Source organism: Trichechus manatus, unplaced genomic scaffold, assembly GCF_000243295.1.
Source record: "Trichechus manatus latirostris isolate Lorelei unplaced genomic scaffold, TriManLat1.0 scaffold00264, whole genome shotgun sequence".
Classification (NCBI taxonomy): Eukaryota; Metazoa; Chordata; class Mammalia; order Sirenia; family Trichechidae; genus Trichechus; species Trichechus manatus.
The window spans coordinates 617,923-640,335 of record NW_004444200.1 but is presented as its reverse complement, the minus strand read 5'-3'; the positions used below and the strand labels follow the sequence as shown (position 1 = coordinate 640,335).

The 22,413-nt window shown below is 38.9% G+C and overlaps 1 protein-coding gene and 1 pseudogene across 9 annotated transcripts in view; one reads left to right on the top strand and one right to left on the bottom strand.

Moving 5' to 3' along the window:
- Positions 1-22,413, top strand: part of PARP4 (poly(ADP-ribose) polymerase family member 4) — a 207,402-nt gene that overhangs the window by 16,292 nt on the left and 168,697 nt on the right. For 3 of the 9 annotated variants that reach the window (XM_023724838.1, XM_023724839.1, XM_023724837.1), the window contains exon 3: positions 22,177-22,284. The exons of the other annotated variants lie outside the window; for them this stretch is intronic. The gene's annotated coding sequence lies outside the window, so the exon portion shown is untranslated. The remainder of the gene's footprint in view (positions 1-22,176; positions 22,285-22,413) is intronic. 9 annotated transcript variants of the gene reach the window in all.
- Positions 7,417-9,496, bottom strand: LOC111819079 (microtubule-associated proteins 1A/1B light chain 3B pseudogene; annotated as a pseudogene).

Below are 22,413 nucleotides of genomic sequence, written 5' to 3'. Positions count from 1 at the left end.
TCACTTTCTGATGTAGGTTGGAGGGAAGGTTTGGCCCTCGGTAGAGGACAATTGGTGGTGGTGCATGGGGCAGCTTTTAAACTTCAGTTTTCATTCTCCTGCTGGTTCAGTACCCCATTTAGGAACTTTGGTTTTTTTAAGCTGGGAGAGATGTATGTAATTTAGTCGCACAATCATTAGCTAATAGCACTAAATAAGGTCCTTTCCATCAAGGTTCGAGGGAATCTTTAATTTGGTGATGTTTCCAATACACATAATCTCCTGGTTCAGGTTTATAATTTGAAGAATTGGAAACAGGTGTGCTTGTTTGATACGCATGTTGCAGCTAGTAAGCATGATCTTTAATATACTGAACTAAGCCTTGACAATATTTTAACAGATTAGTAGAAAGGAGATTTGACTCAGTATTGTTAACCTCATAAGGTAAAGCCATAGGGTGACCAGTTATAATTTCTAAAGGGGTTAGCTTGCGAGGACCAAAGGGAGTTGATCTTAAATTCATTAACAGCAGGGGAAAAGCCTGAGGCAAAGCCAGTCCTAATGAAGAGGTTAATTTATCTAACTGGTTCTTTGTAATACCATTGGTTCTTTTTACCAGTCCTGAGGATTGGGAACGATGTGGACAGTGCGGGTGCTGTAGGATGGGAAAAATTTGTACATACCGGTTACTGCTTGCCTAGTAAAATGAGTTCCTTGATCACTACAGAGAATTCCTGAAGCACCCTAAGTAGAAATTATATTTTCTAAAAGCTTCTTTTCCAGAAAGGTGGCAGTGGCGTTGCTACAAGGAAAAACCTCTACCCATTGAGAATATCTACAAATCATGACAGATACATATTTGTATATCCGTGAAGGAGTTAATTGAGTAAAATCCATTTGCCATTCGAACATAGGTCCGATAGGAAAAGGGTACCTGCCAACAGAGGTTCTGAGTGCTTTCACTGGATTAAATTCAGCACAGGTTGGGCATTGTCTGCGTAGCTTATCTGCAGCCCTCCAAAAGTAACGCCAATAGTATTTCTTCATTCTTTTTACTGTCTTATCCCATCCTAAATGATCTCGTAAATGAAAGCTAGTAGCCACTGTGATGCGTAAATCCTTACGGAGTACAGACTGATTATTTGGTCCCATCCACAATCCTGATTGCTGGTTTACCTGACATCCTTCAGCTTTCCGTTGATCTTGTTCTGAGGAAGGGGTTGCTTTTTGATGTAGAGATAAGCTATGCCATTTTTCTTCCACCTCTTTCCCTGGATCCTCAATCCAAGGTTCAGGGGGGTGATACCTTATATTTTCAGTTCCTCCAGCCATTAGCAGTAGTGTAAATTCTGACACTAGTCCACTTCCTACCTCATATAGATAATGGGTTGCAGCCTTAAAATTTCCCCAGAAACTTTGATCTAAAAAGGCAATTATTAGATCTTCCTCCCATATAGATTTGATTTCAAATAGACAAGTTAATCATAATGTAAGGTGGAGACCTTGGTCTGTTTCTGGGCCACATCCATAATTGGGTGGTGTTGTCTAGATAACACTCCCTTGAGACCCAACTAAGTACTTCTTCTGGAGCTAACTGCTGATGTTGTTTTATTGTTTGAAAACATAGGTAAGTTATGAATGGTGATTGGGAGTTAACAAGAGGAGGGGGAAGACCTCTAATTCTTTTATGTTGAATTTTTGGGAAGCCTGTGCTAATTCCCTTAAAATGAGTTGAATAAAGAAAATGTTCTACATCCTCCTTTGGTGAGTAGCATCTGGGGTCTTAAAAGCTTGTGAGTGGCCATCTAAGATACTTTACTGGTCCCTCCCCGTGTAGAGCAAGGGAGAATGAAAACCAAAAACACAATGGAAAGATTAGGCCAAAGGACTAATGGACCACAGCTACCAGAGCCTCCACCAGACTTCCAACACAACTAGATGGTGCCTGGCTACCAACACCGGCTGCTCTGACAGGGATCACAATAGAGGGTCCTGAACAGAGCTGGAGAAAACTGTAGAACAAAATTCTAACTCACAAAAGAAGACCAGACTTGCTGGTCTGACAGAGGCTGGAGGAACCCCCTAGAGTATGGCCCCCAGACACCCTTATAGCTCAGTACTGAAGTCACTCCTGAGGGTCACTGTTCAGCCAAAGAATAGACAAGCACACAAAACAAAACAAGACTAAATGGGCGCACTAGCCCAGGGGTAAGGAGGGGAAGGCAGGAGGGGACAGGAAAGCTGGTAATGGGGAACCCAAGGTCAAGAAGGGGAGAGTGGTAAAGGGGTAACATGTCGTGCAGTTGGCAACCAATGTCACAAAACAATATGTGTATTAATTTTTTAATGAGAAACTAATTTGCTGGGTAAACCTTCATCTAAAGTACAATAAAAAATAAAAATTAACCCCCCCCCCCCACACACAAATGAGTTGAGCTCCTATTTGGCTCAGTTGTTGAGACTAAGTATTTCTGAATGGGGGTCTGAGCAGCCAATTTAGCAGCTTTGTCAGCCCGCCTATTTCCCTTGTTTTGGGGCCTCATTTGGGTTGATGAGCTTGTATTTTTATTACTGCTATTCCAGCAAATTGGCCATTAAAGTACCATTCTTTAGGGGTTGTTCTGAGGAAGTTAAAAATTTCCTGTTTCCGTAACATTCCCAAATCAGGAATTATTCCATTCTCATAATGAGAATCAGTGTATATATTGACCGACTGGCCAACTTACATGCTCTTGTTAAGGCTATAAGCTCAGCTTGTTGGGCCGAGGTTACCTCAGGGAAGACTCTGCTTTCCAACACCTCTACTGCGGTACAGATGGCATATCCTCCATGATACCTAGGACTAGAAGCTTTGGGTTTTAGGTAGGAGCTATCTACAAACAGCACAAGTGAAGCGTTGGAGAACAGAGTTTCTTGCAGATTTATTCTAGGAGATAAAAGTTGATCTGTTAAATCAAAACTGTCATGATCAATGTCATTATCGTTGAGATCAGGCATGAGGGCAGCTGGATTTAAGGCCCCGATGGTGTGTAATCTAAGGTTGGGGGCAACTAGAAGAGCTTCATATGAAATTAGTCAGCTAGCAGAAAGGTGTTGCATTAGAGTAGAATTTAAGATGGCAGAAACTGCATGTAGAACTTGTACAACTAGATTATTTCCCAATACTATATCAGCTGTTGTTTCTACTAATTTGGCAGTGGCTGTAAGTGCTCGAAGACATGAAAGATAAGCTTTGACTACTGGATTTAATTGTATGCTATAGTAACCTACAGGTGTCTGTCTGTCTCCATGTTTCTGAGTTAAGACTCCTAAGGCATTCCTTTGTCTTTCAGAAAGGGAAAGAGAGAAATCCAAGGAATAGTTAGGGAATCCAAGAGTGGAGTGTGAGTTAGAGATGCTTTTTGTTTGGTTATGGTTTGTACAGCTTCCACAGGTAGCTCAAAAAGTTCAGAGATATTATCCTGAAGATATACATAAAGAAGTTGTGCTAACAAGGAGAAATTTGAAATCCAAGTTCTACAGTATCCATATAATCCCCCAAATCTCTTTAACTGTTTTTTTTTGCTGTAGGTATAGGGTAGGAGAAGATAGCTTGTTTTCATTTTGAGTCAATTGAGATTCCTTCTGCTGAGATTAAATAACCAAGATATTTTACTCGTGGAAGAGCAAACTATAATTTCTCCCTTGTTGCCTTATGCCCTCTAACAGCCAGATGATGTAAATAACAGACTATCTTGTATGTTTGCTTGCTTGGTGTTAGAACAGGCTAAGAGATCTTCAACATACCGGAGTAATACAAATTTATGTTCAAACTGTAAAGGCAACAATTCAGCATGTAAAATTGAGGAAAAGTAGGTGGGGCTCTCAGTGAATCTTTGGGGCATGACAGTCCAAGAATGTTGTTGATTATCCCACGTAAACACAAACAAAAATTGGCTGCCTGGATGAACCAGAATACTGAAAAAAGTGCTGCAGAGGTCACTGTCTGTAAACCATATGGCATCTGGTGGAATTTAGGCTAATAGCAAATGTGGATTTAGGGATTTAGATCAGCAGGGGTTTGAAGGATAACAATGTGGTTAATAGCTCTAAGATATTGTACAAATCGCCAACCACGGTTATTAGCTTATTAGGGTTCCTAGTACATGGAACTGTTAATCCCTTTTCTAAAAAATCTTGGATGATAGGTTTCAGTCATTCCTTTGCTTCAGGTTTTAAAGGGTATTGAGCTATTTTAGGTAAGGGCTTAGTAGGGTCTATTTGGACCTTAATAGGTTCAGCCAATAGAATGTTGCTGACATCGGTCGATGAGGAAGCCCATAATTGTGACGGTATTTGATTAAGAATTTGTCTCGTTTTCTAAAGTCAGGGCATCCTCATCCTCTGATACCAAAAGACCTTGTAATAAACAAAGGATTTCTTCTATTTCAGGCATCTAGGTCTTATCTTCATTTTCAGTGTCAGGGAAATTGAGTAATATATCCCCTGCATCTGTAAACTGAATACGGCATTTCCATTTGGAAAGAAAGTCACACCGTAACAAATTTGCAGGAGTACTATAGCTTAGTAAAAATGGGTGGAAGTCTTCTATTGGCTCCAAAGAAACTGGTATGGGTTAAAATTTTTTCCTCATTGGAAAACCCTGTGGCACGAGAAGTCTGAGTAACCCCGGGAAGAGGCCTTTGCAAACTTGTAGGGTTGATTGCAATAGTGTCGTACCCGTGTCCACAAGGAAGGTACAAGGCTCCCCATTTACTTGGAGCGTTGTCTGGAGGATTACTGCCAAAGTCTCTATAAGCTCCCTGGGGTATCATTGCACTGATTTTTGTAAAAGTGGCACTGAATGAGTCACCTTTTGCTTATTCTTAAGCTTAAAACAATCCATTTTAAACTGCAGGTTTCTAGCAGTAGTTACAGACGATGGAAGCAATATTATTGGTAGGAGAATTCCTTTGCTTTGGCTTTGCTCCCATAGCTTTCTGTAACTGCTGCAGTTGGAGAGCCATTTATTTTTCTTTGCTTCTTTCTTTTGCTGTTCCATTGTTTGGTTTAATTTATAGGCTAAAGTGGCTAATTCAGAAGTATCAATAGTTTCCCAATTTAACTATACATTTTTACCATTTGGGCTAATTCAGGATTCAGTCCTCCTCCAAATAGTGAATTAAAGGTGACCTTAGCCCCTTCATCGGTAATTTTTAACCCTGAATGTTCTATAAACATTTTAGTTAACCTGTCTCTATAATTAGAGCCCTGGTGGCACAGTGGTTAATTGCTCAGGCTGCTAACCAAAAGGTTGGCAGTTGGAACCCACTAGCCGCTCCTTGGAAACCGTATGGGGCAGTTCTGCTCTGTCCTATAGGGTTGCTATGAGTCAAAATCGACTCGATGGCAATGGGTTTTTGGTTTTTGTATCTCTATAATTATAGATAGACTCATCTTTTTCTTGCATGCAAGCTTGTAATTTTGTCCAATTGATTTTTGGAGGGAAAACTTAGAAGAAAACAATCTGTAAGTTCTCCTAATAATTTTCTTGGTTTCTGTTCTAACAGTTGTATCTGAGGCACCTATAGGGACACTTAAAGTTTTTTCAGGATCTACCCATTTTGCTACTACCATCCACTGATGGGCATCACTGGGACCTAACAACGTCTTTATTAAATTATAGATATCAGCGGCACTGGGCTCATATGTGTCAGCTAATGTGCTAAATTCATGAATAAATTTGTGGGTATTTTCCCTTGGATCAGGGGACTCTTTTACAATGGCCCTAAGTTCAGCCTTGTGGAAAGAGACCTCAGGGTTCCTGCCTTAGGCCCTTTGTTTAACTACCAAGGGCATGGTGGGACCAATGTCTTTTGACCTAGCAAATGACATTTCAGATAAAGCCGAATTCTCTAAGTCTGGATAGAGATTGGAAGGCAATTATTTGACTGAGTCTAATTTTGTACTGCCTTCTAACCCTTTTTGCAATGTTTGAATTTGTTTGGCCTACTTAGACACTACTTCCTGTAGAGGGCAAATTTGTCATGATGTTGTCATCGAGATTTCTCAAAATACCAATTATAAAAAATTTCCCCCTGTGGTTGCTTTACATGAGACCCTTGACTTTCTAGTTGACATCTCTAATATAATATTTTAGCCAAATCAAAACTTCCCCATAGGGGCCATTGCTCAGCCTCATGGTCCTTAGTGAGATTGTGCCATTTTTCTAAATAATGACCAGCAGTAGCACCAAAATTTCAAACCATGTAGGCAGCAGGGGTCCCGGATGGGGGCTTTTATCACTCTTGTTATTATTATTTCCCATTTTTTTTTATTAGCTAACACAGAAAAGAACAGGAGACAAAAAAGAGAAACAGAAACACAACCATAAAATCAAGAACTGCAGTTTTACCAAAAGTCCTTCAGAGGGAGCTTGCAAACAAAAATCTCAAAATGAAGCTTCAAACGAAAGTTTCCAAAGCTGTTTAACAGAAATATGTCACAATAATGTCTCCTGTTATACAGAAGGGCAATAAAGTTCGTACTTTGATAGCGCTTACCTCAGTTGGAGGATCTTTGAAGGGTTCCGGAGTGTAAGAAGCAGAATACAATGGATCTGCTGTGGCACCAATAAGCAGTTCTCGTCTCCTGGAAATCCGATGAGGAATTCACTAGTGAAGACTCTGCTCATGCTGTGCCAACGTGTTGTAGAGTAACAACTTTCACCAAAGCCTTCTGCAGCAAAGAGTTTTATTGGTTGCAAGCACTCAGGCTATCAACAGACCAAAATCCAAAGAAATACAATCGATAAGTGCTCTTTATACAATTTTGACAGGTGCTGATTCATTATGAGTAAGGGTTTTTCAACATGCCCTTTACAATCATTAGAATACATACTTATGAGTAAATTACTTACAGAATGTGATTGGTTAAAGTAAAGACAAAGAATTAAGAGCATCATTGGGTGACCTTTTCTTGTTTTTCTTTTTAACAATTTAGTCTCTTGGCTCAGGGGTCCTGGGTCTATGATGGTTATTTTTTGTTATGTGGGCTACTTGTGATATTGGGTAGATCTTTAACTTGCTTCCTGGAGTAAATTGTTATTTAGGTTTTTTTTTGTTTGTTTGTTTGTTTTAATTGAACTTTAGGTGAAGGTTTACAGAAAAAACTAGCTTCTCATTAAAGTTAGTACATATATTGTCTTATGGCATTGGTTAACAACCCCATGACATGTCAGTACTCTCCCTTCTCGACCTTGGGTTCCCTATTACCAGCCTTCCTGTCCCCTCCTGTCTTCTAGCCCTTGCCCCTTGGCTGGTGTGCCCTTTAGTCTTGTTTTGTCCTATGGGCCTGTTTAATCTTTGGCTAAAAGGTGAACCTCCGGAGTGACTTCATTACTGGGCTAAAAGGATGTCTGGGGCCCATACTCTCGGGGTTTCTCCAGTCTCTGTCAGGCCAGTAATTCTGATCTTTTTTTTTTTGACAGTTTTTCATTGTGCCTTTATTCACCTTAGTTCATTAAAAATGTTTCAAAGATCCTATAAACAAAATGACCACCTGCTAATGTCATGTGGGATATAAATCACCCCTCTCAACATGGTTTTTCTTTTTTTTTTTCCCCAAAAAAACAGTTTCTTACAGGAATCTTATGGATCACAGAGTAGTTACAAGGATGTCAGATATAACAACATATACAATTGAAACAAGACAGGCTGGTTAAGAATTTACATAATGTGGCAAAAATATACATATTAGAAGTGAGCACTGTGGACAGCTGCATGCAGGAGAAGAGAAGGTCACAGGAAGTGGGGCTCTGTTAGCGGCAGGGAGCGTGCCCATAGCAGAAATAGTGCTTTTCCTTCCAGTAGAATAATGGTCACTAATAGAGACAGGGATTCCACACACACCTAAATACACAAGGATAAACTGTGACCTGCCACACACAGTCTACAGGGACTGACCTTTCAGGGATGCTCCCACGAAGTTAGTAAATAGTAAACCCATGCAAGGAGCAGGACACATCAAGTCATTTGTTCTAGGTTGAACTTTGAAGGTATTTAACTCTTGACATTTGTAAAGAGCTTATGTCTCCTTTTGCTACATTTTCCTCGTAAGTGACATGCGCTTAGGATGGGTGGATTTTGATGGAGGTTTCACCTAACAGTGATCACTGAAGTACTCTTAAGAATGTGAGAATTTTTAATATATTAGTCACACTTAACATATATAACATGGATTTAAGCTTGGGGTGCACCTGAATTATGCTTCCTTGTTTTTATAGTTTCTACCACTGTCCTAAAGAATGGAACTGATAAAACTGCTTGTTTACCAAACCAGTTACTGGTTTGAGTTGTTAGACTGGAAAAAACCTAAAATAGAAAAAATGTCATTCCTTTCTCCTCTAGGGCTAGAACAAAATGATAAATTATTCAAGATTCCTATTAAGCTGTGGTGTTTTTCTGTGTGTAACTGTCTAGTGAACAAACCAAATAACAGCTTGGTGTTTATTAAACTTTCTGACACTGCAAACGAGTTGACTTTTGGTATTCTTCCTATTAGGAATTAGGAAGCTTGGACAGCAGTTCAGAGCCAGAGGTATATTTTTAATACACCCCCATTTACCCTGCTTTGTGCCACCTACTATGGCAAATGAGTTTTGGGGACGTTATGCTTGACAACTCATGCTTTTAAAGATCCTTTTGTGGAGATTTCTCTAGTGGAGCAGAAAGCCTTGCATTAAAAGTTGGCAGGCTCTGTGAACCTCCAGAGAAGACTGAGTGTCTCTCTGAAGGACTTTAAGTTACTGCTCAGATTACAAGTTCCTACTGGGGGAAAAGAGCATTATAATAACTCCAAGATCTATTTTATTGACAACTTAAAATGCAAAGTGTTTTATTTTTAACTTCTAAAATTTGAAAACAAGACAGCCTAGGTTAAATAATAGTTTTCTGAAGCTGAATATGCTCATTTGGAGCTCAGTTTTGCTGCCTGAAGTACAAAAACAACTTCCTAAAAGTCCTAGGTAGAAACACTACTGCTTTGATGACCTGTGATTAGATGAACTGATCAATCTCAGTTGGTAACATCCCTTTTTTTTCCTTGATAATGGTTTAAAAATTCTAGAATAGATGCGTTTTGCTAGTCTTACACGGTCAATTTCATTCCAAACATCTCCTGAGAGGCATATACCATATACAGGAATCCATCTTCGTCCTTCTCACTTTCATACACTTCAGAAATCGGTATAGAGACGCTCACCATGCTGTGTCCGTTCACCAATAAGAAGAAGGCTTGGTTAGCATTCAGCTGTAAGCGCCTTCTAATTATTTTGATGAGTTCACTCATGTTGACATGATCTGGTACAAGGAACTTGGTTTTATCCAGTACAGGAAGCTGCTTCTCACCCTTGTATCATTCTGTTATCACTGGGATTTTGGTAGGATGCTGCTCTCGGATAAGTCGGACATCTTCCACTCTTTGTTCCAAGGTACGGCGCTGCTTGAAGGTCTTCTCCGATGGCATGGTGCGGTACAGTGGCGGCAGTGAGGCTGAGGGTCGTGGCGGCGTCAGCCGGCGGCTCCCCCAGTAATTCTGATCTTGTTTTGTTTTGTTTTGTTTTTTTTGAGTTAGAATTTTGTTCTACATTTTTCTCCAGCTCTATCCAGGACCCTCTGTTGTGATCCCTATCAGAGCAGTCAATGGTGGTAGCCGGGTACCATCTAGTTGTACTGGACTCAGTCTGGTGGAGGCCATAGTAGTTGTGGTCTGTTAGTCCTTTGGACTAATCTTTCCCTTGTGTCTTTAGTTTTCTTCATTTTCCCTTGCTCCCAAAGGGGTCAGACCAGTGGAGTATCTTAGATGGTCACTCACAGGCTTTTAAGACCCCAGACGCTACTTAACAAAGTAGAACGTAGAACATTTTCTTTATAAACTATGTTGTGCCAGTTGAGCTAGATGTTCCTTGAGACCATGGTCCCCACAGCCCTCAGCCCAACAATTCATTCCCAAGGGAGTTTGGATTTGTCCATGGAGCTTCCATAACCTTACCCTGAACAAGCTGTGCTGGCTTCCCCAGTATTGTATACTGTCTTACCCTTCATCATAGTTACCACTTATCTATTGTCTATTTAGTGTTTTTCCACCCCCACCCTCCCCTCCCTCGTAAGCATCAAAGATTGTTTCTTTTTGTATGTAAACCTCTTCCTTAGTTTTTATAGTAGTGGTCTTATACAGTATTTGCCCTTTTGTGATTGACTTATTTCACTTAGCAGAATGCCCTCCAGATTCATCCATATTGTGAGATGCTTCACAGATTCATCACTGTTCTTTATTGTTGCATAGTATTCCATTGTGTGTATGTACCATAGTTTGTTATTTAGTTTTGGTACACACATCCACAGTCCATTGAACCAGTTAGAGCATTCTGTTCTACCTTTCGATGTAGTTTTTTATTGTTTTAAGCTTTGCAGATTCTGATAAACAAGTTGGCATCTTGTGGTTGGCCTGTTATGGTTAGGTTAACCCTTTAACAACAGGTTCTAACTTCATTTAACATATCAGTTTTGTCTTTTAACCTCTGGTTCATCAAGGTGCCATCTTTGGGGCCAGCTGCCTAACCATTCTTAACAAAAACACAAAAACCTGTTGCTGTCGAGTTGATTCTGACTCATAGCGACCCTATATGCAGAGTAGAACTGCCCCATAGGGTTTCCAAGGAGCAGCTGGTGAATTCAAACTGCTGACCTTTTGGTTAGTGGCGGAGCTCTTAACTACTGCACCACCAGGACTGCAAACATTCTTGACAGACACCTAGCAATTCTTTATATAGGTTAGAAGTTCTAACTCCTGCCTTCTTTGTTTTTCAAGTAATAAAACTTTGACAAAAAGGCTGAAGGGTTTCTTGAGAAGAATAGAAATGAAAATCTTGAGTTTTTAATTTAGGTCTAAAGTTACCCAATTCAGATATGCCAGCACTTCAGATTCTAAAATTCACATCCACAAATCAATGACATGATGGAAATTTTCAGGAGTGGTCTGTTAAAATTATGTTGCTCCCAGTCTTTGGAGGAGATTGGGAACAAAGAGTTCCCATCAGGGAACAAATGAGTTTCCATGAGGTATTCACATTCTATAGCCTGACCACTAAGAAACTTATTTCCTTAACAGTAATAGGGATTGGTTCCTAGGAACAAAGGTGGAGTCTGGGGGAAAGGTTATATTGAGCTCTTAGAGTTAGCTCAGTCATTTTACAAATAGGTCAAATGCCTCTGTTTTGATTTTATCCCTTACCCATACAAATGTTGTATGTGCATGAGAAGCACTCGGTGAAAACGTGAACGGACACTGTTGTTTAAAGAATGGTTTGAAAGGAGGAAAACACTGGTGACCACATGCCAGTTAGGAAGCTGTGAAACTAGTCCAGGTGAGAGACTACCTGGATCAAGGCAGTTGTTGGTGAAGCAGAAGAGGGCGGTTTAAGAGACTCAAGATAGAATCTAGGACTATAGAAGTCAGACCCGACTAGAGATTTGATAAAACTCAAAGCCTTAGTTCCTCTACTTCCCATGTGGCCTCAGGTGCTAGGAACAGGCCAGAGATTTTCTTAAAAATTGTGCTTTAGGTGAAAGTTTACAGCTCAAGTTAATTTCTCATACAAAAATTTATATACATATTGTTATATGATCCTAGTTGCAATCTCTATCATGTGACAGCACACTCCCTCTTTCTACCCCGGGTTTCCCGTGTCCATTCAACCAGTTCCTCTTCCTTTCTGCCTTCTCATCCCGCCTCCAGACAGGAGCTGCACGTTTAGTCTCATGTATCTACTTGAACTAAGAAGCACACTTTTCATGAGTATTATTTTATGTTTTATAGTCCAGTCTCATCTTTGTCTAAAGAGTTGGCTTTGGGAATGGTTTTAGTTTTGGGTTGACAGAGAGTCTGGGGGCCATATTTTCGGGGGTTCCTATAGTCTCAGTCAGATCATTAAGTTTGGTCTTTGTATGTGAATTTGAGTTCTGCACCACATTTTTCTCCTGCTCCATCAGGGACTCTCTGTTGTGTTCCCTGTCAGGGTGGTCATTGGTGGTAGCTGGGTACCATCTTGTCCTGGTCTCAGGCTGATGGAGTCTCTGGTTTATGTGGCCCTTTTTGTCTCTTGTGCTAATATTTTCCCTGTGTCTTTGGTGTTATTCATTCTCCTTTGCTTCAGGTGGGGTGGGACCAGTTGAGCATCTTAGACGGCCGCTCGCTAGCTTTTAAGACCCCAGATGCCACTCACCAAAGTGGGATGCAGAAGATTTTCTTAATAAACTTAGTTATGCCAATTGACCTAGATGTCCCCTGAAACCATGGTCCTCAGACCCTTGCCCCTGCTACTCTGTCTCTTAAAAAAAAAAAGTGTTTGGTTGTGTTCGGAAAATTTCCTAGCTTTTGGTTTAGTCCAGTTGTACTGACTTCTCCTGTATTGTGTGTTGTCCTTCCCTCCACCTAAGATAATTCTTGTCTACTATCTAGTGAATAACTTCTCCCTCCCTCCCCACACTCGTGACCATCAAAGAATGTTTTTTTCTTTGTTTAAACCTTTTATTGAGTTCTTATAATAGTGGTCTCATATAATATTTGTCCTTTTGCTGCTGACTAATTTCACTCAGCATAATGCCTTCTGGATTCATGCATGTTGTGAGATGTTTCGCGGATTCATCTTTGTTCTTTATCGTTGCCGTAGTATACCATTGTGTGTATATACCATAATTTGTTTATCCATTCGTCCGTTGATGGGCACCTAGGTTATTTCCATCTTTTTGCTATTGTTAACAATGCTGCGGTGAACATGGGTGCACATATATCTATTCGTGTTACAGCTCTTATTTCTCTAGGATATATTCCAAGGTTTGGGATTGCTGGATCATATGGTACTTCTATTTCTAGCTTTTTAAGGGAGTGCCAAATCATTTTCCAAATTGGTTGTACAATTTTACATTCCCACCAAGAGTGTATAAGTGTTCCAGTGTATCTGCAACATCTCCAACATTTATTGTTTTGTGTTTTTGGATTAATGCTAGCCTTGTTGAGGAGAATTGGTATCTCATTGTAGTTTTGATTTCCATTTCTCTAATGGCTGATGATTGTGAGCATTTCCTCATGTATCTGTTAGTGACCTGAATGTCTTCTTTGTTGAAGTGCCTGTTTATATCCCATAGCAAATTTTTTAATTGGGTTATTTGTCTTTTTGTTGTTGAGGTGTTGCAGAATCTTGTAGATTTTAGATATTAGACCCTGATTGGATATGTCATAGCTAAAAATTTTTTCCCAGTCTGTAGGTTGTCTTTTTACTCTTTTGGTGAAGTCTTTTGATGAGCATAAGTGTTTGATTTTTAGGAGCTCCCAGTTATCTAGTTTCTCTTCTGGTGTTTGTGCATTGTTAGCTGTGTTTTGTATTCTGTTTATACCATGTATTAGGGCTCCTAGCATTGTCCATATTTTTTCTTCCATGGTCTTTATCGTTTTAGGTTTTATATTTAGGTCTTTGATTCATTTTGAGTTAGTTTTTGTACATAGTGTGAGGTATCGGTCTTGTTTTATTTTTTTGCAGATGGATATCTAGTTATGCCAGCACCATTTGATAAAGAGACTGTCTTTTCCCAATTAATGGACTTTGGGCCTTTGTCAAATATCAGCTGCTGACAGGTGGATGAATTTACATCTTGATTCTCAATTCTGTTCCATTGGTCTATGTATCTGTTGTTGTACCAGTACCAGGCTGTCTTGACTACTATGGCAGTATAATAGGTTCTAAAATCAGGTAGTATGAGGCCTCTCACTTTGCTCTTCTACTTCTTCAGTAACGCTTTACTTATCTGGGGCCTCTTCCCTTTCCGTATAAAGTTGGTGATTTGTTCCACCATTGTTAAAAAATGTCATTGGAATTTGGATTGGGATTGCATTGTATCTGTAGATCACTTTGGGTAGAACTGACATTTTCACAATGTTGAGTCTTCCTATCCATGAGCAAGGCATGTTTTACCGCTTATGTAGGTCTCTTGCAGTAGTTTTCTTTGTATAAGTCTTTTACGTCTCTGGTTAGATGTATTCCAAAGTATTTTATCTTCTTGTGGGCTACTGTATATGGTATTGATTTGGTGATTTCTTCTTCAAAGTTCTCTTTGTTGTTATAGAGGAATCCAGCTGATTTTTGTATATTTATCTTGTATCGTGATACTTTGTTGAAATGTTCTATTAGTTCCAGTAGTTTTCTTGTGGATTCTTTGGGGTTTTCTGTGTATAAGATCATATCATCTGCATATATGGATACTTTTAGTTTTTCCTTACCAATTTGAATGCCCTTTCTTTCTTTTTCTTGCCTTATTGCTATGGCTAGGACCTCCAGCACAATGCTGAATAAGAGTGGTGATACAGGGCATGTTTGCCTGGTTCCTGTTCTCAAGGGGAATGCTTTCCGTCTTTTTCACTTAGGATGATGTTGGCTGTTGGCTTTGTATAAATGCCTTTAATTTTGTTCAGGAATTTTCCTTCTATTCCTATTTTGCTGAGAATTTTTATCATGAATGGGTGTTGGACTTTGTCAAATGCCTTTTTTGTATTGTTTGATAAGATCATGTGGTTCTTGTCTTTTGTTTTATTTATGTGATGGATTAAATTGATTGTTTTTCTAATGTTGAACCATCCTTGCCTACCTGGTATTAATCCCACTTGGTCATGGTGAATTATTTTTTTGATATGTTCTTGAATTCTATTGGCTAGAATGTTGTTGAGGGCTTTTGCTTCTATGTTCTTGAGGGATATAATTTTCTTTTTTTGTGGTGTCTTTACCTGGTTTTGGTATCAGGGTTATGCTGGCTTCATAGAATGAGTTTGGGAGTATTCCATCCTTTTCTATTCTCTGAAATACCTTTAGTAGTAGTGGTGTTAACTCTTCTCTTAAACTTTGGTAGAATTGTCTAGTGAAGCTGTAATGGCCAATGTTTTTTTTTTTTTGTTGTTAGGAGTTTTTAAATTACCTCTTCAATCTCTTCTTTTGTTACAGGTTTGTTTAATTTTTCTACCCTGGTTTGTGTTAGTTTAGGTAGGTATTGTGTTTCTAGAATTTTGTCCATTTCCTGTAGGTTTCCAAATTTGTTAGAGTACAGTTTTTCATAGTATTCTGTTATGATTCTTTTAATTTCAGTTGGGTCTGTTGTGATATCGCCTATCTCATTTCTTATTTGGGTTATTTGCTTCCTCTCCTGTTTTTCTTTTGTCAGTTTGGCCAGTGGTTTATCAATTTTGTTAATCTTTTCAAAGAACCAGCTTTTGGTCTTGTTAACGCTTTCAATTGTTTTTCTATTTTCTATTTCATTTATTTGTGCTCTAATTTTTATTATTTCCTTTCTTCTGGTGCCCAAGAGCTTCTTTCGCTGCTCTCTTTCTATATGTCCCAGTTGTACGGTTAAAGTTTTGATTTTGGCCCTTTCTTCTTTTTAGATGTATGCATTTATTGCTATAAATTGACCTTTGAGCACTGCTTTTGCTGTGTCCTTGTTAGGATGTGTTTTCATTCTCATTTGAATCTGTGACTTTCTTTATTCTGTCCTTGATTTCTTCTATAACCCAGTGGTTTTTGAGCTAGGTATTGTTTGGTTTCCATGTGTTTGTTTGTTTGTTTGTTTTCCTTTTTCTGTTATTGATTTCTACTTTTATGGCTTTATGATCAGAAAAAATGCTTTGTAATATTTCAATCTTTGGATTCTGTGAAGGCTTGCTTTATGGCCTAATACATAGTCTCTTCTGGAGAATGTTACATGTCCGTTGGAAAAGAAAGTACACTTGGCTGCTGTTTGGTGGAGTGTTCGTTATATGTCCATGAGATCAAGTAGGTTGATTGTAACCTTTAGATCTTCCATTTCTTTATTGAGCTTCTTTCTGGATGTTCTGTCCTTTCACCGAAAGTGGAGTGTTGAAGTCTCCTAGTATTATTGTTGAGCTGTCTATCTCTCTTTCCAATGCTGTTAGAGTTTGTTTTATGTATTTTGGAGCCCTGTCGTTGGGTGTGTAAATATTTATTATGGTCGTATTCTCCTGGTGTATTGACTCTTTAATCATTATATAACGTCCTTCCTTATCCTTTGTGGTGGATTTTGCTTTAAAGGTGTTTTGTCAGAGATTAATATGTCTCTCCTGCTCTTTTTTGAGTATTGTTTGCTTGATATACTTTTTTTCTATCCTTTGAGGTTTGTTTATTTGTGTCTTTAAGTGTACGGTGTGTGTCTTGTAGGCAGCATGTAGACGGATCGTGTTTTTTTGTATTTCATTCTGCCACTCTGTCTCTTTATTGGTGCTTTTAGTCCATTTTAAGCATGACTTAATGAATTACAATAGCTCATTGTATTTATTGATAAGTGTGAGTTTAGTGCAGTCTTTTTGATGTATTTTTGTGTGTGTGTTGTTGATGATTTCTTTGTTCCACTTAATTTTCTGCACTGAGCCATTTTATTTATGTATTTTCTTTTCATCATTTTCATTGTTGATTTTGTATTTGCTGAGTCTTTATTTATTTATTTATTTTTTATGTGTAGGATTGTTAGTTTCCTTTGTGGTTACCTTAATATTTACACCTATTCTTCTAAGTTTAAACCAATCTTTTATTTGTTTATATCATCTTGACTTCCTTTCTATAGGAAAGATATATGGCTACATTATTTACTGCTTCTTTTTTTGTTTCAGTGTTGTCATGTTTTACATATTGACTTCTCTGTTTCCCTGTTTTCAGTGTTTTAGCTTTGATTTATTTTTCTTTCTTGTGTGGGTTGATACTTGGTTTTTCTGTCCTATGTTCTAGTCTTGGGTTGTTGTGTTATTGATTTTCGAACTGGTGGACTCACTTTAGTATTTCTTGAAAATTTGGTTTGGTTTTCACAAATTCCCTAAACTTCTGTTTATGTGCAAATGCCCTAATTTTACCATCATATTTGGGGACAGTTTTGCTGGATATGTAATTTTTGGCTGGTGATTTTTTTCCGTAAAGGCTTTATATATGCCATCCCATTGCCTTCTTGCCTGCATGGTTTCTGCTGAGTAGTCTGAGCTTAGTCTTATTGACTCTCCTTTGTAGATGACTTTTTGTTTATCCCTAGCCACTCTTAAAATTTTCTATCTTTGGTTTTGGCAAGTTTGATTATAATATGTCTTGGTGACTTTCTTTTGGGATCTACCCTGTGTGGGGTTCGATGAGCTTCTTAGATAGATATCTTCTCATCTTTCACGATATCAGGGAAGTTTTCTGCCAATGAATCTTCAACAATTCTCTCTGTAGCTTCTGTTATGCCCCCCCGTTCTGCTACTCCAGTCACTCACAGGTCATTCCTCTTTATAGAGTCCCACATAATTCTTAGGGTTTCTTCATTTTTTAAAATTCTTTTGTCTGATTTTTCCTCAAATAAGGTGGTGTCAACTGCTTTATCTTCAGTCTCACTAATTCTGACTTCCATTGCCTCAATTTGGCTCCAATGACTTTCTATTGAGTTGTCTAATTCTGAAATTTTATTGTTAGTGTTTTGGATTTCTATTTGTTGTCTCTATGGATTTTTGCAGCCTGTTAAATTTGTCATTATGCTCTAGTATGAGCTTCTTAAATTCATCAGTTTCTTTGTCTGTGTGTTCCTTGGTTTGTTCTGCATTTTGTCCGATCTCCTTCCTGATCTCTTGAAGAGCTCTTTATATTAATCTTTGAATTCTACCTCGAGTAATTCCAAGAACTTCTCTTCCTTTGGGAAGTTTCTTGGTTCTTTGTTTGGGGGGACTTGCTGAAGCCATAATGGTCTGCCTCTTTATGTGATTTAATATTGACTGTTGTTTCCAAGCTATCAGTAAGTTATTATATTTTTTTATTTTACGTTTGCGTACTGTATCCTAGCTTCTTGTTTTGTTTTGATATGCCCAAATAGTCTGGTTGTTTGCATTACTTTGATTATTAGTGCCTTTGAAGCTGTCACGTCCTGTCATCAGGTGGTTAGAGCTGCTATTAGGTATATGAGCCCAGGAATCTGTTTACTTTTCGTGTGTGGATTCAGCTCAGGTATCCATGTTGTTGTTCACCGAGTGTGTGGTGCAGGCTGTTACCTACAGTCATACACACGCAGGGCTATGTAGGGGTGATTGGAGCAAGCACAGCTATCTGGCTGCAGTAGAGGGTTATGTACTGAGCAAGGTAGGGGGCTGACGGCTGTCCCTGAGTGCCTGGATGGAAGGAGTGTCCCCGCTCCTTAGAGTGTGTAGGTGGGTGGGTTGTGCAGCCAGACTTTGGTGCTTTTGGCTGTAAGGACTAGGAGGCACCACTTATTCTCAGAGCCCTGTCTAGGGTGGTTAGGTGGAGTGGCTGTAGCCACCAGCCCTCAGGCCACTGTTGTGGGTAGGTGAGGACCCTGCTTAATGGGCAGGGTGGTGTCAAATGTCAAGAATCTGCCACTCCCCCTTAGCTGTTGCAGTGGAAAGTAGGCTTTAGGTCTGTACCCTGTTGTACTATGCTAATGAGGGCATATGCTGTTGAAATGGGCACACACAGGTCTAGGCAAGGGTGAAAGGCATTCAAAATCTGTGGACCCCTTATGCCTGTGCATAGGCAAAGGGGTGTGCCTGCTCTGAGGTCCCAGTTTAGGGGAGATGGCAAAGTATTTTTTCCTGTTTGTTATTTGTATGTTAATTTGTTCCCTCTCCAAAGCCAGGAGAATGGCTTGGGGCACATGATGGGTCCCACTTCGGGTCCAGGGGGCAGGGCAATTTCTGAAGCCGGACCAGGACTGGAGCAGAGTGGGGAGTGGGCGGGTTAATGGGAGGGAAGTACTTCCCAGAGAGGGAAGGGTTTTTTTGATCCCGCGAGGTAGGTCAGATGCTTGCACTTAACTTTCGCAGATCTAGTGCTGCTTTCCCCTGGTTCTGCAGGCTTGTGCAGACTCTCCGCTGCTCGGTTTCTCCCAGTGTGGAAAACACATCCTGAGTACTACTGCTTGCCTCAGCCCGAGTGAGCTGGCTGATCCAACCTGCAAGGTGTCAGCCAGGTCAGTTCTGGCAAATCCTCAATGCTTCTGAACTGTCCCTCCCTCCCGTTGCAGCTCAGTCTGACTCCTCAACTTTGTCTTTGATAGTCAGGGCTCCTAGATTGTCATATGTAATCAATTCACTTGTTTTTTCGAGTCTTTGTTGTAAGAGAGACCAGGGGAGGTGTCTGACTACTCTGCAATCTTGGCCCTGCCCCCAGGCCGGAGATTTATGTTTAAAATGTTTCTACTCTTTAATTCAGTAATTCTACTTTTGGCAGTCTGTTCTAAGGAAACAATGACAGATTAGGTAAAAAATGTATGTACAATTATTTTCCTCAACATGTATATCTAATAGTATACAATTTAAAATAATCAAATATCTGATGACTTGGGGAGAGTTAAATAAACACAAACTTATGTAGTCACTAAAAAATCTCTTCAAAGAGTATTTAGTGACATGGGAAGATTCTCATTAAAAGTTGAATAAGAGAAACTGTCTATAAAATTAAATATTCAGTATTAGTAAGTAAATATATTTTTATAAAAATGATTTAGAAAATATATGATACAGGAAAGAATGATGCCAGAAAGAAATATATCAAAATATCAGCAGTGGAGTTATTTCTGGATGGAGAGATAATGGGTACTTTTTATTAAACAGCTTTATTGTGATACAATTTACATCCCATTAAATTCACCTGTATTAAGTGTACAATTCAGTGATTTTTAGTAAATTTACCAAAGTGTGCACCATCACCACAACCTAGTTTTAGAACATTTCCATTGCTATGGGTGCCTTTTTTTTCCTTGGTAACTGTTAACTTACTTTTTGTGGGGAAGCTATTTTTAGAAAGATAGTAATTTCCAAATATATTAGGAAATTTAAGCAAAACCAAAAAGTACTATAGTTTAAGAAAACATGAAAAGTATTATAATTTTAATAAGAATAAAATTACTTAAGTAGAACTACTCTGACTCAGGAGTTCTACGTATGGATTATTTCTAAAATGTCGTTGGAAATGCAAACAAAGGTTTACATATAAGATGTTCATCACAACTTTGCTTATGATATTAGAGATTAAAAATAATTCAATTGTACAACAATAGAGAAATGGCTCATTTATGGTACATATCTAAGGTAGCCTCTATTAAAAATATTACAAGAATGTTTAATGACTAAATGTTAAAGATAAAATGTTGACTGATAATAGCAAGAATAGGTATTGGGTATAGAGTATGATTCCAGTGTTGACTACAATATATATCCCTGGAAAAAAAGCCTGGAAGAAAAAGTGAAAAAATATGTTAACATGACCCTAAGTTTTGAGATTATTTTACTGTTGTTATGCAGTTTTGTATTTTCCAAAATTTCTATAGCGAGTGTATATTACTGTTATAAAAAACTTTTTTTTCTTTTTCTTTTTTTTTTAAAAAAAAGAACAGGTGAGAGGGCTTAAGAACACACTCAGAGGAGATCTGGAGAAGTGGGCCTGAGTAGTCACACCCACTTGAGCTTGCCTTGTCCACCATAGCCAGGGTTATGATGTTATGCAGAGACTGTCCTTAAAACTGTTAAAGAGTTTTGGTGAATTTATTAACTATGAGAGGTTAAGAGCAGAATTGATGAACCTAAATAGTATCCATCATTATTATAGTGCCCATCTACAAACAGATGCTTATTATGAATCTATTTTAATGTAGAAGACAATAAATATAAAATTAGTACGTTAATGGTATGAAAATGCAAAAGTAAATCAATGTACTTTAGTTTAACCAGACCTCATAAGAAAGAAAAAAATATGAACACCTAATTTGTGCATTCATTTAACAGATACTACTACGTCCTAGATGTGAGTTTACAAGTGTGAGGTGGAGGGAGGTGGAGAAGGATTCCCAGGAAAAGGAACCGTATATGTGAAGGCCCTGAAGGACCAAATGCTTGAGTTTCTGTGAACCTGAAGAAAAAGCCAGTGTGGCCAGGACAGGGTGGGAGGGAGGTGTGGAATGAGATTGGAGAGAGAGGCTAGGCTTTGAACCATGATGAGTGTCTTCATGTGGAATTAGTAAGGTATACCTCTATTTCTTGAAATGTGTACATAAGTGTGTATGTAACGAAGAGAGAGATTTATTTTAAAGAATTGATTCACACAATCGTGAGGGGCTTGGCAAGTCCAAAATCTCTAGGTCAGGCAACAGGCTGGAGATTCCTGCAGTCTTGTGTCCCAGATCCATAAGACAGGTGACGGGAAGAGTGAAAAGTGAGTGACTTCTGGGAAAATGTCTATTTATAGGGGAGACTCCTGTTTTGCTCTTAAGATCTTCAACTGATTGAATGAGGCCCACCTGCTTTATGGAGGGTCATCTGCTTTACTTGAAGCCAACTGCTTTCACATGTAACTACTCAATAACAGCATCTATACAAGTGTTTGACCAAACAACTGGGAACCATAGCCTACCCAAGTTGACACATAAAATTAATAATCACAATAAGGAATTTGTATTCTATTTGAAATGTAATTAAAAAAAATTACTCAAGCTATGAAGTGGAGAGGAGATTGGAGGTAGCAAAAGAGCAGATGTGAGAGACAAGTCAGGAACCTACAGTTGCCATGGTCCAGGTGAGCCTGTGATGGCAGCCTAGATGAGGTGGCACAGTGGAAGGAAAAAAGTGGATGGATTCAGGCTGTATTTAGGGGATATTAATAACAGGAGAGGGAGCCCTGGTTGCATAGTGCTTGGCTGCAAACTGAAAGGTTGGAGGTTCGAACCCACCAACGCTTCTTGGGAGAAAGATGTGGCAGTCTGCTTCTGTAAAGATTTACAGACTTGGAAACCCTGTGGGGCAGTTCTACTGTGTCTTATAGGGTCACTGTGAGTGGCAATACACTGGATGGCAACTTCTTTTTTTTTTAAATTTATTGTGTTTTAATGAAAGTTTACAGTGCAATTAGTTTCTCATTCAAAAATTTAATGCACATATTGTTTTGTGACAGTGGTTGCACTCCCCGCAATGTGTCAGTACTCTTCCCCTTTCCACCCTAGGTTCTCTGTGCATTCGTCCAAATTTTACTATCTCTTGCCTTCTTCTATTTGCTTTTGGGCAGGTGTTGCCCATTTGGTCTCATGTACTTGATTTAACTAAGAAGCACATTCCTCACATGTGTTATTGTTTGTTCTTTAGGCATGTCTGTGTGGCTGAAAGGCGGACTTCCAGAGTGTCTTCAGTTTTGAGTTAGCAGAGTGTCCAATGGCCATAGTCTCAGTGGTTCCTTCATTGTCTGTCAGACCAGTAAGTCTGGACTATTTTTTTATTTTTTTTTATTGTACTTCAGGTGAAGGCTTACAGAACAAATAGTTTCTCATGAAACAGAAGTACACATGTTGTTTTATAACATTGGATAACAACCCCACAACATAT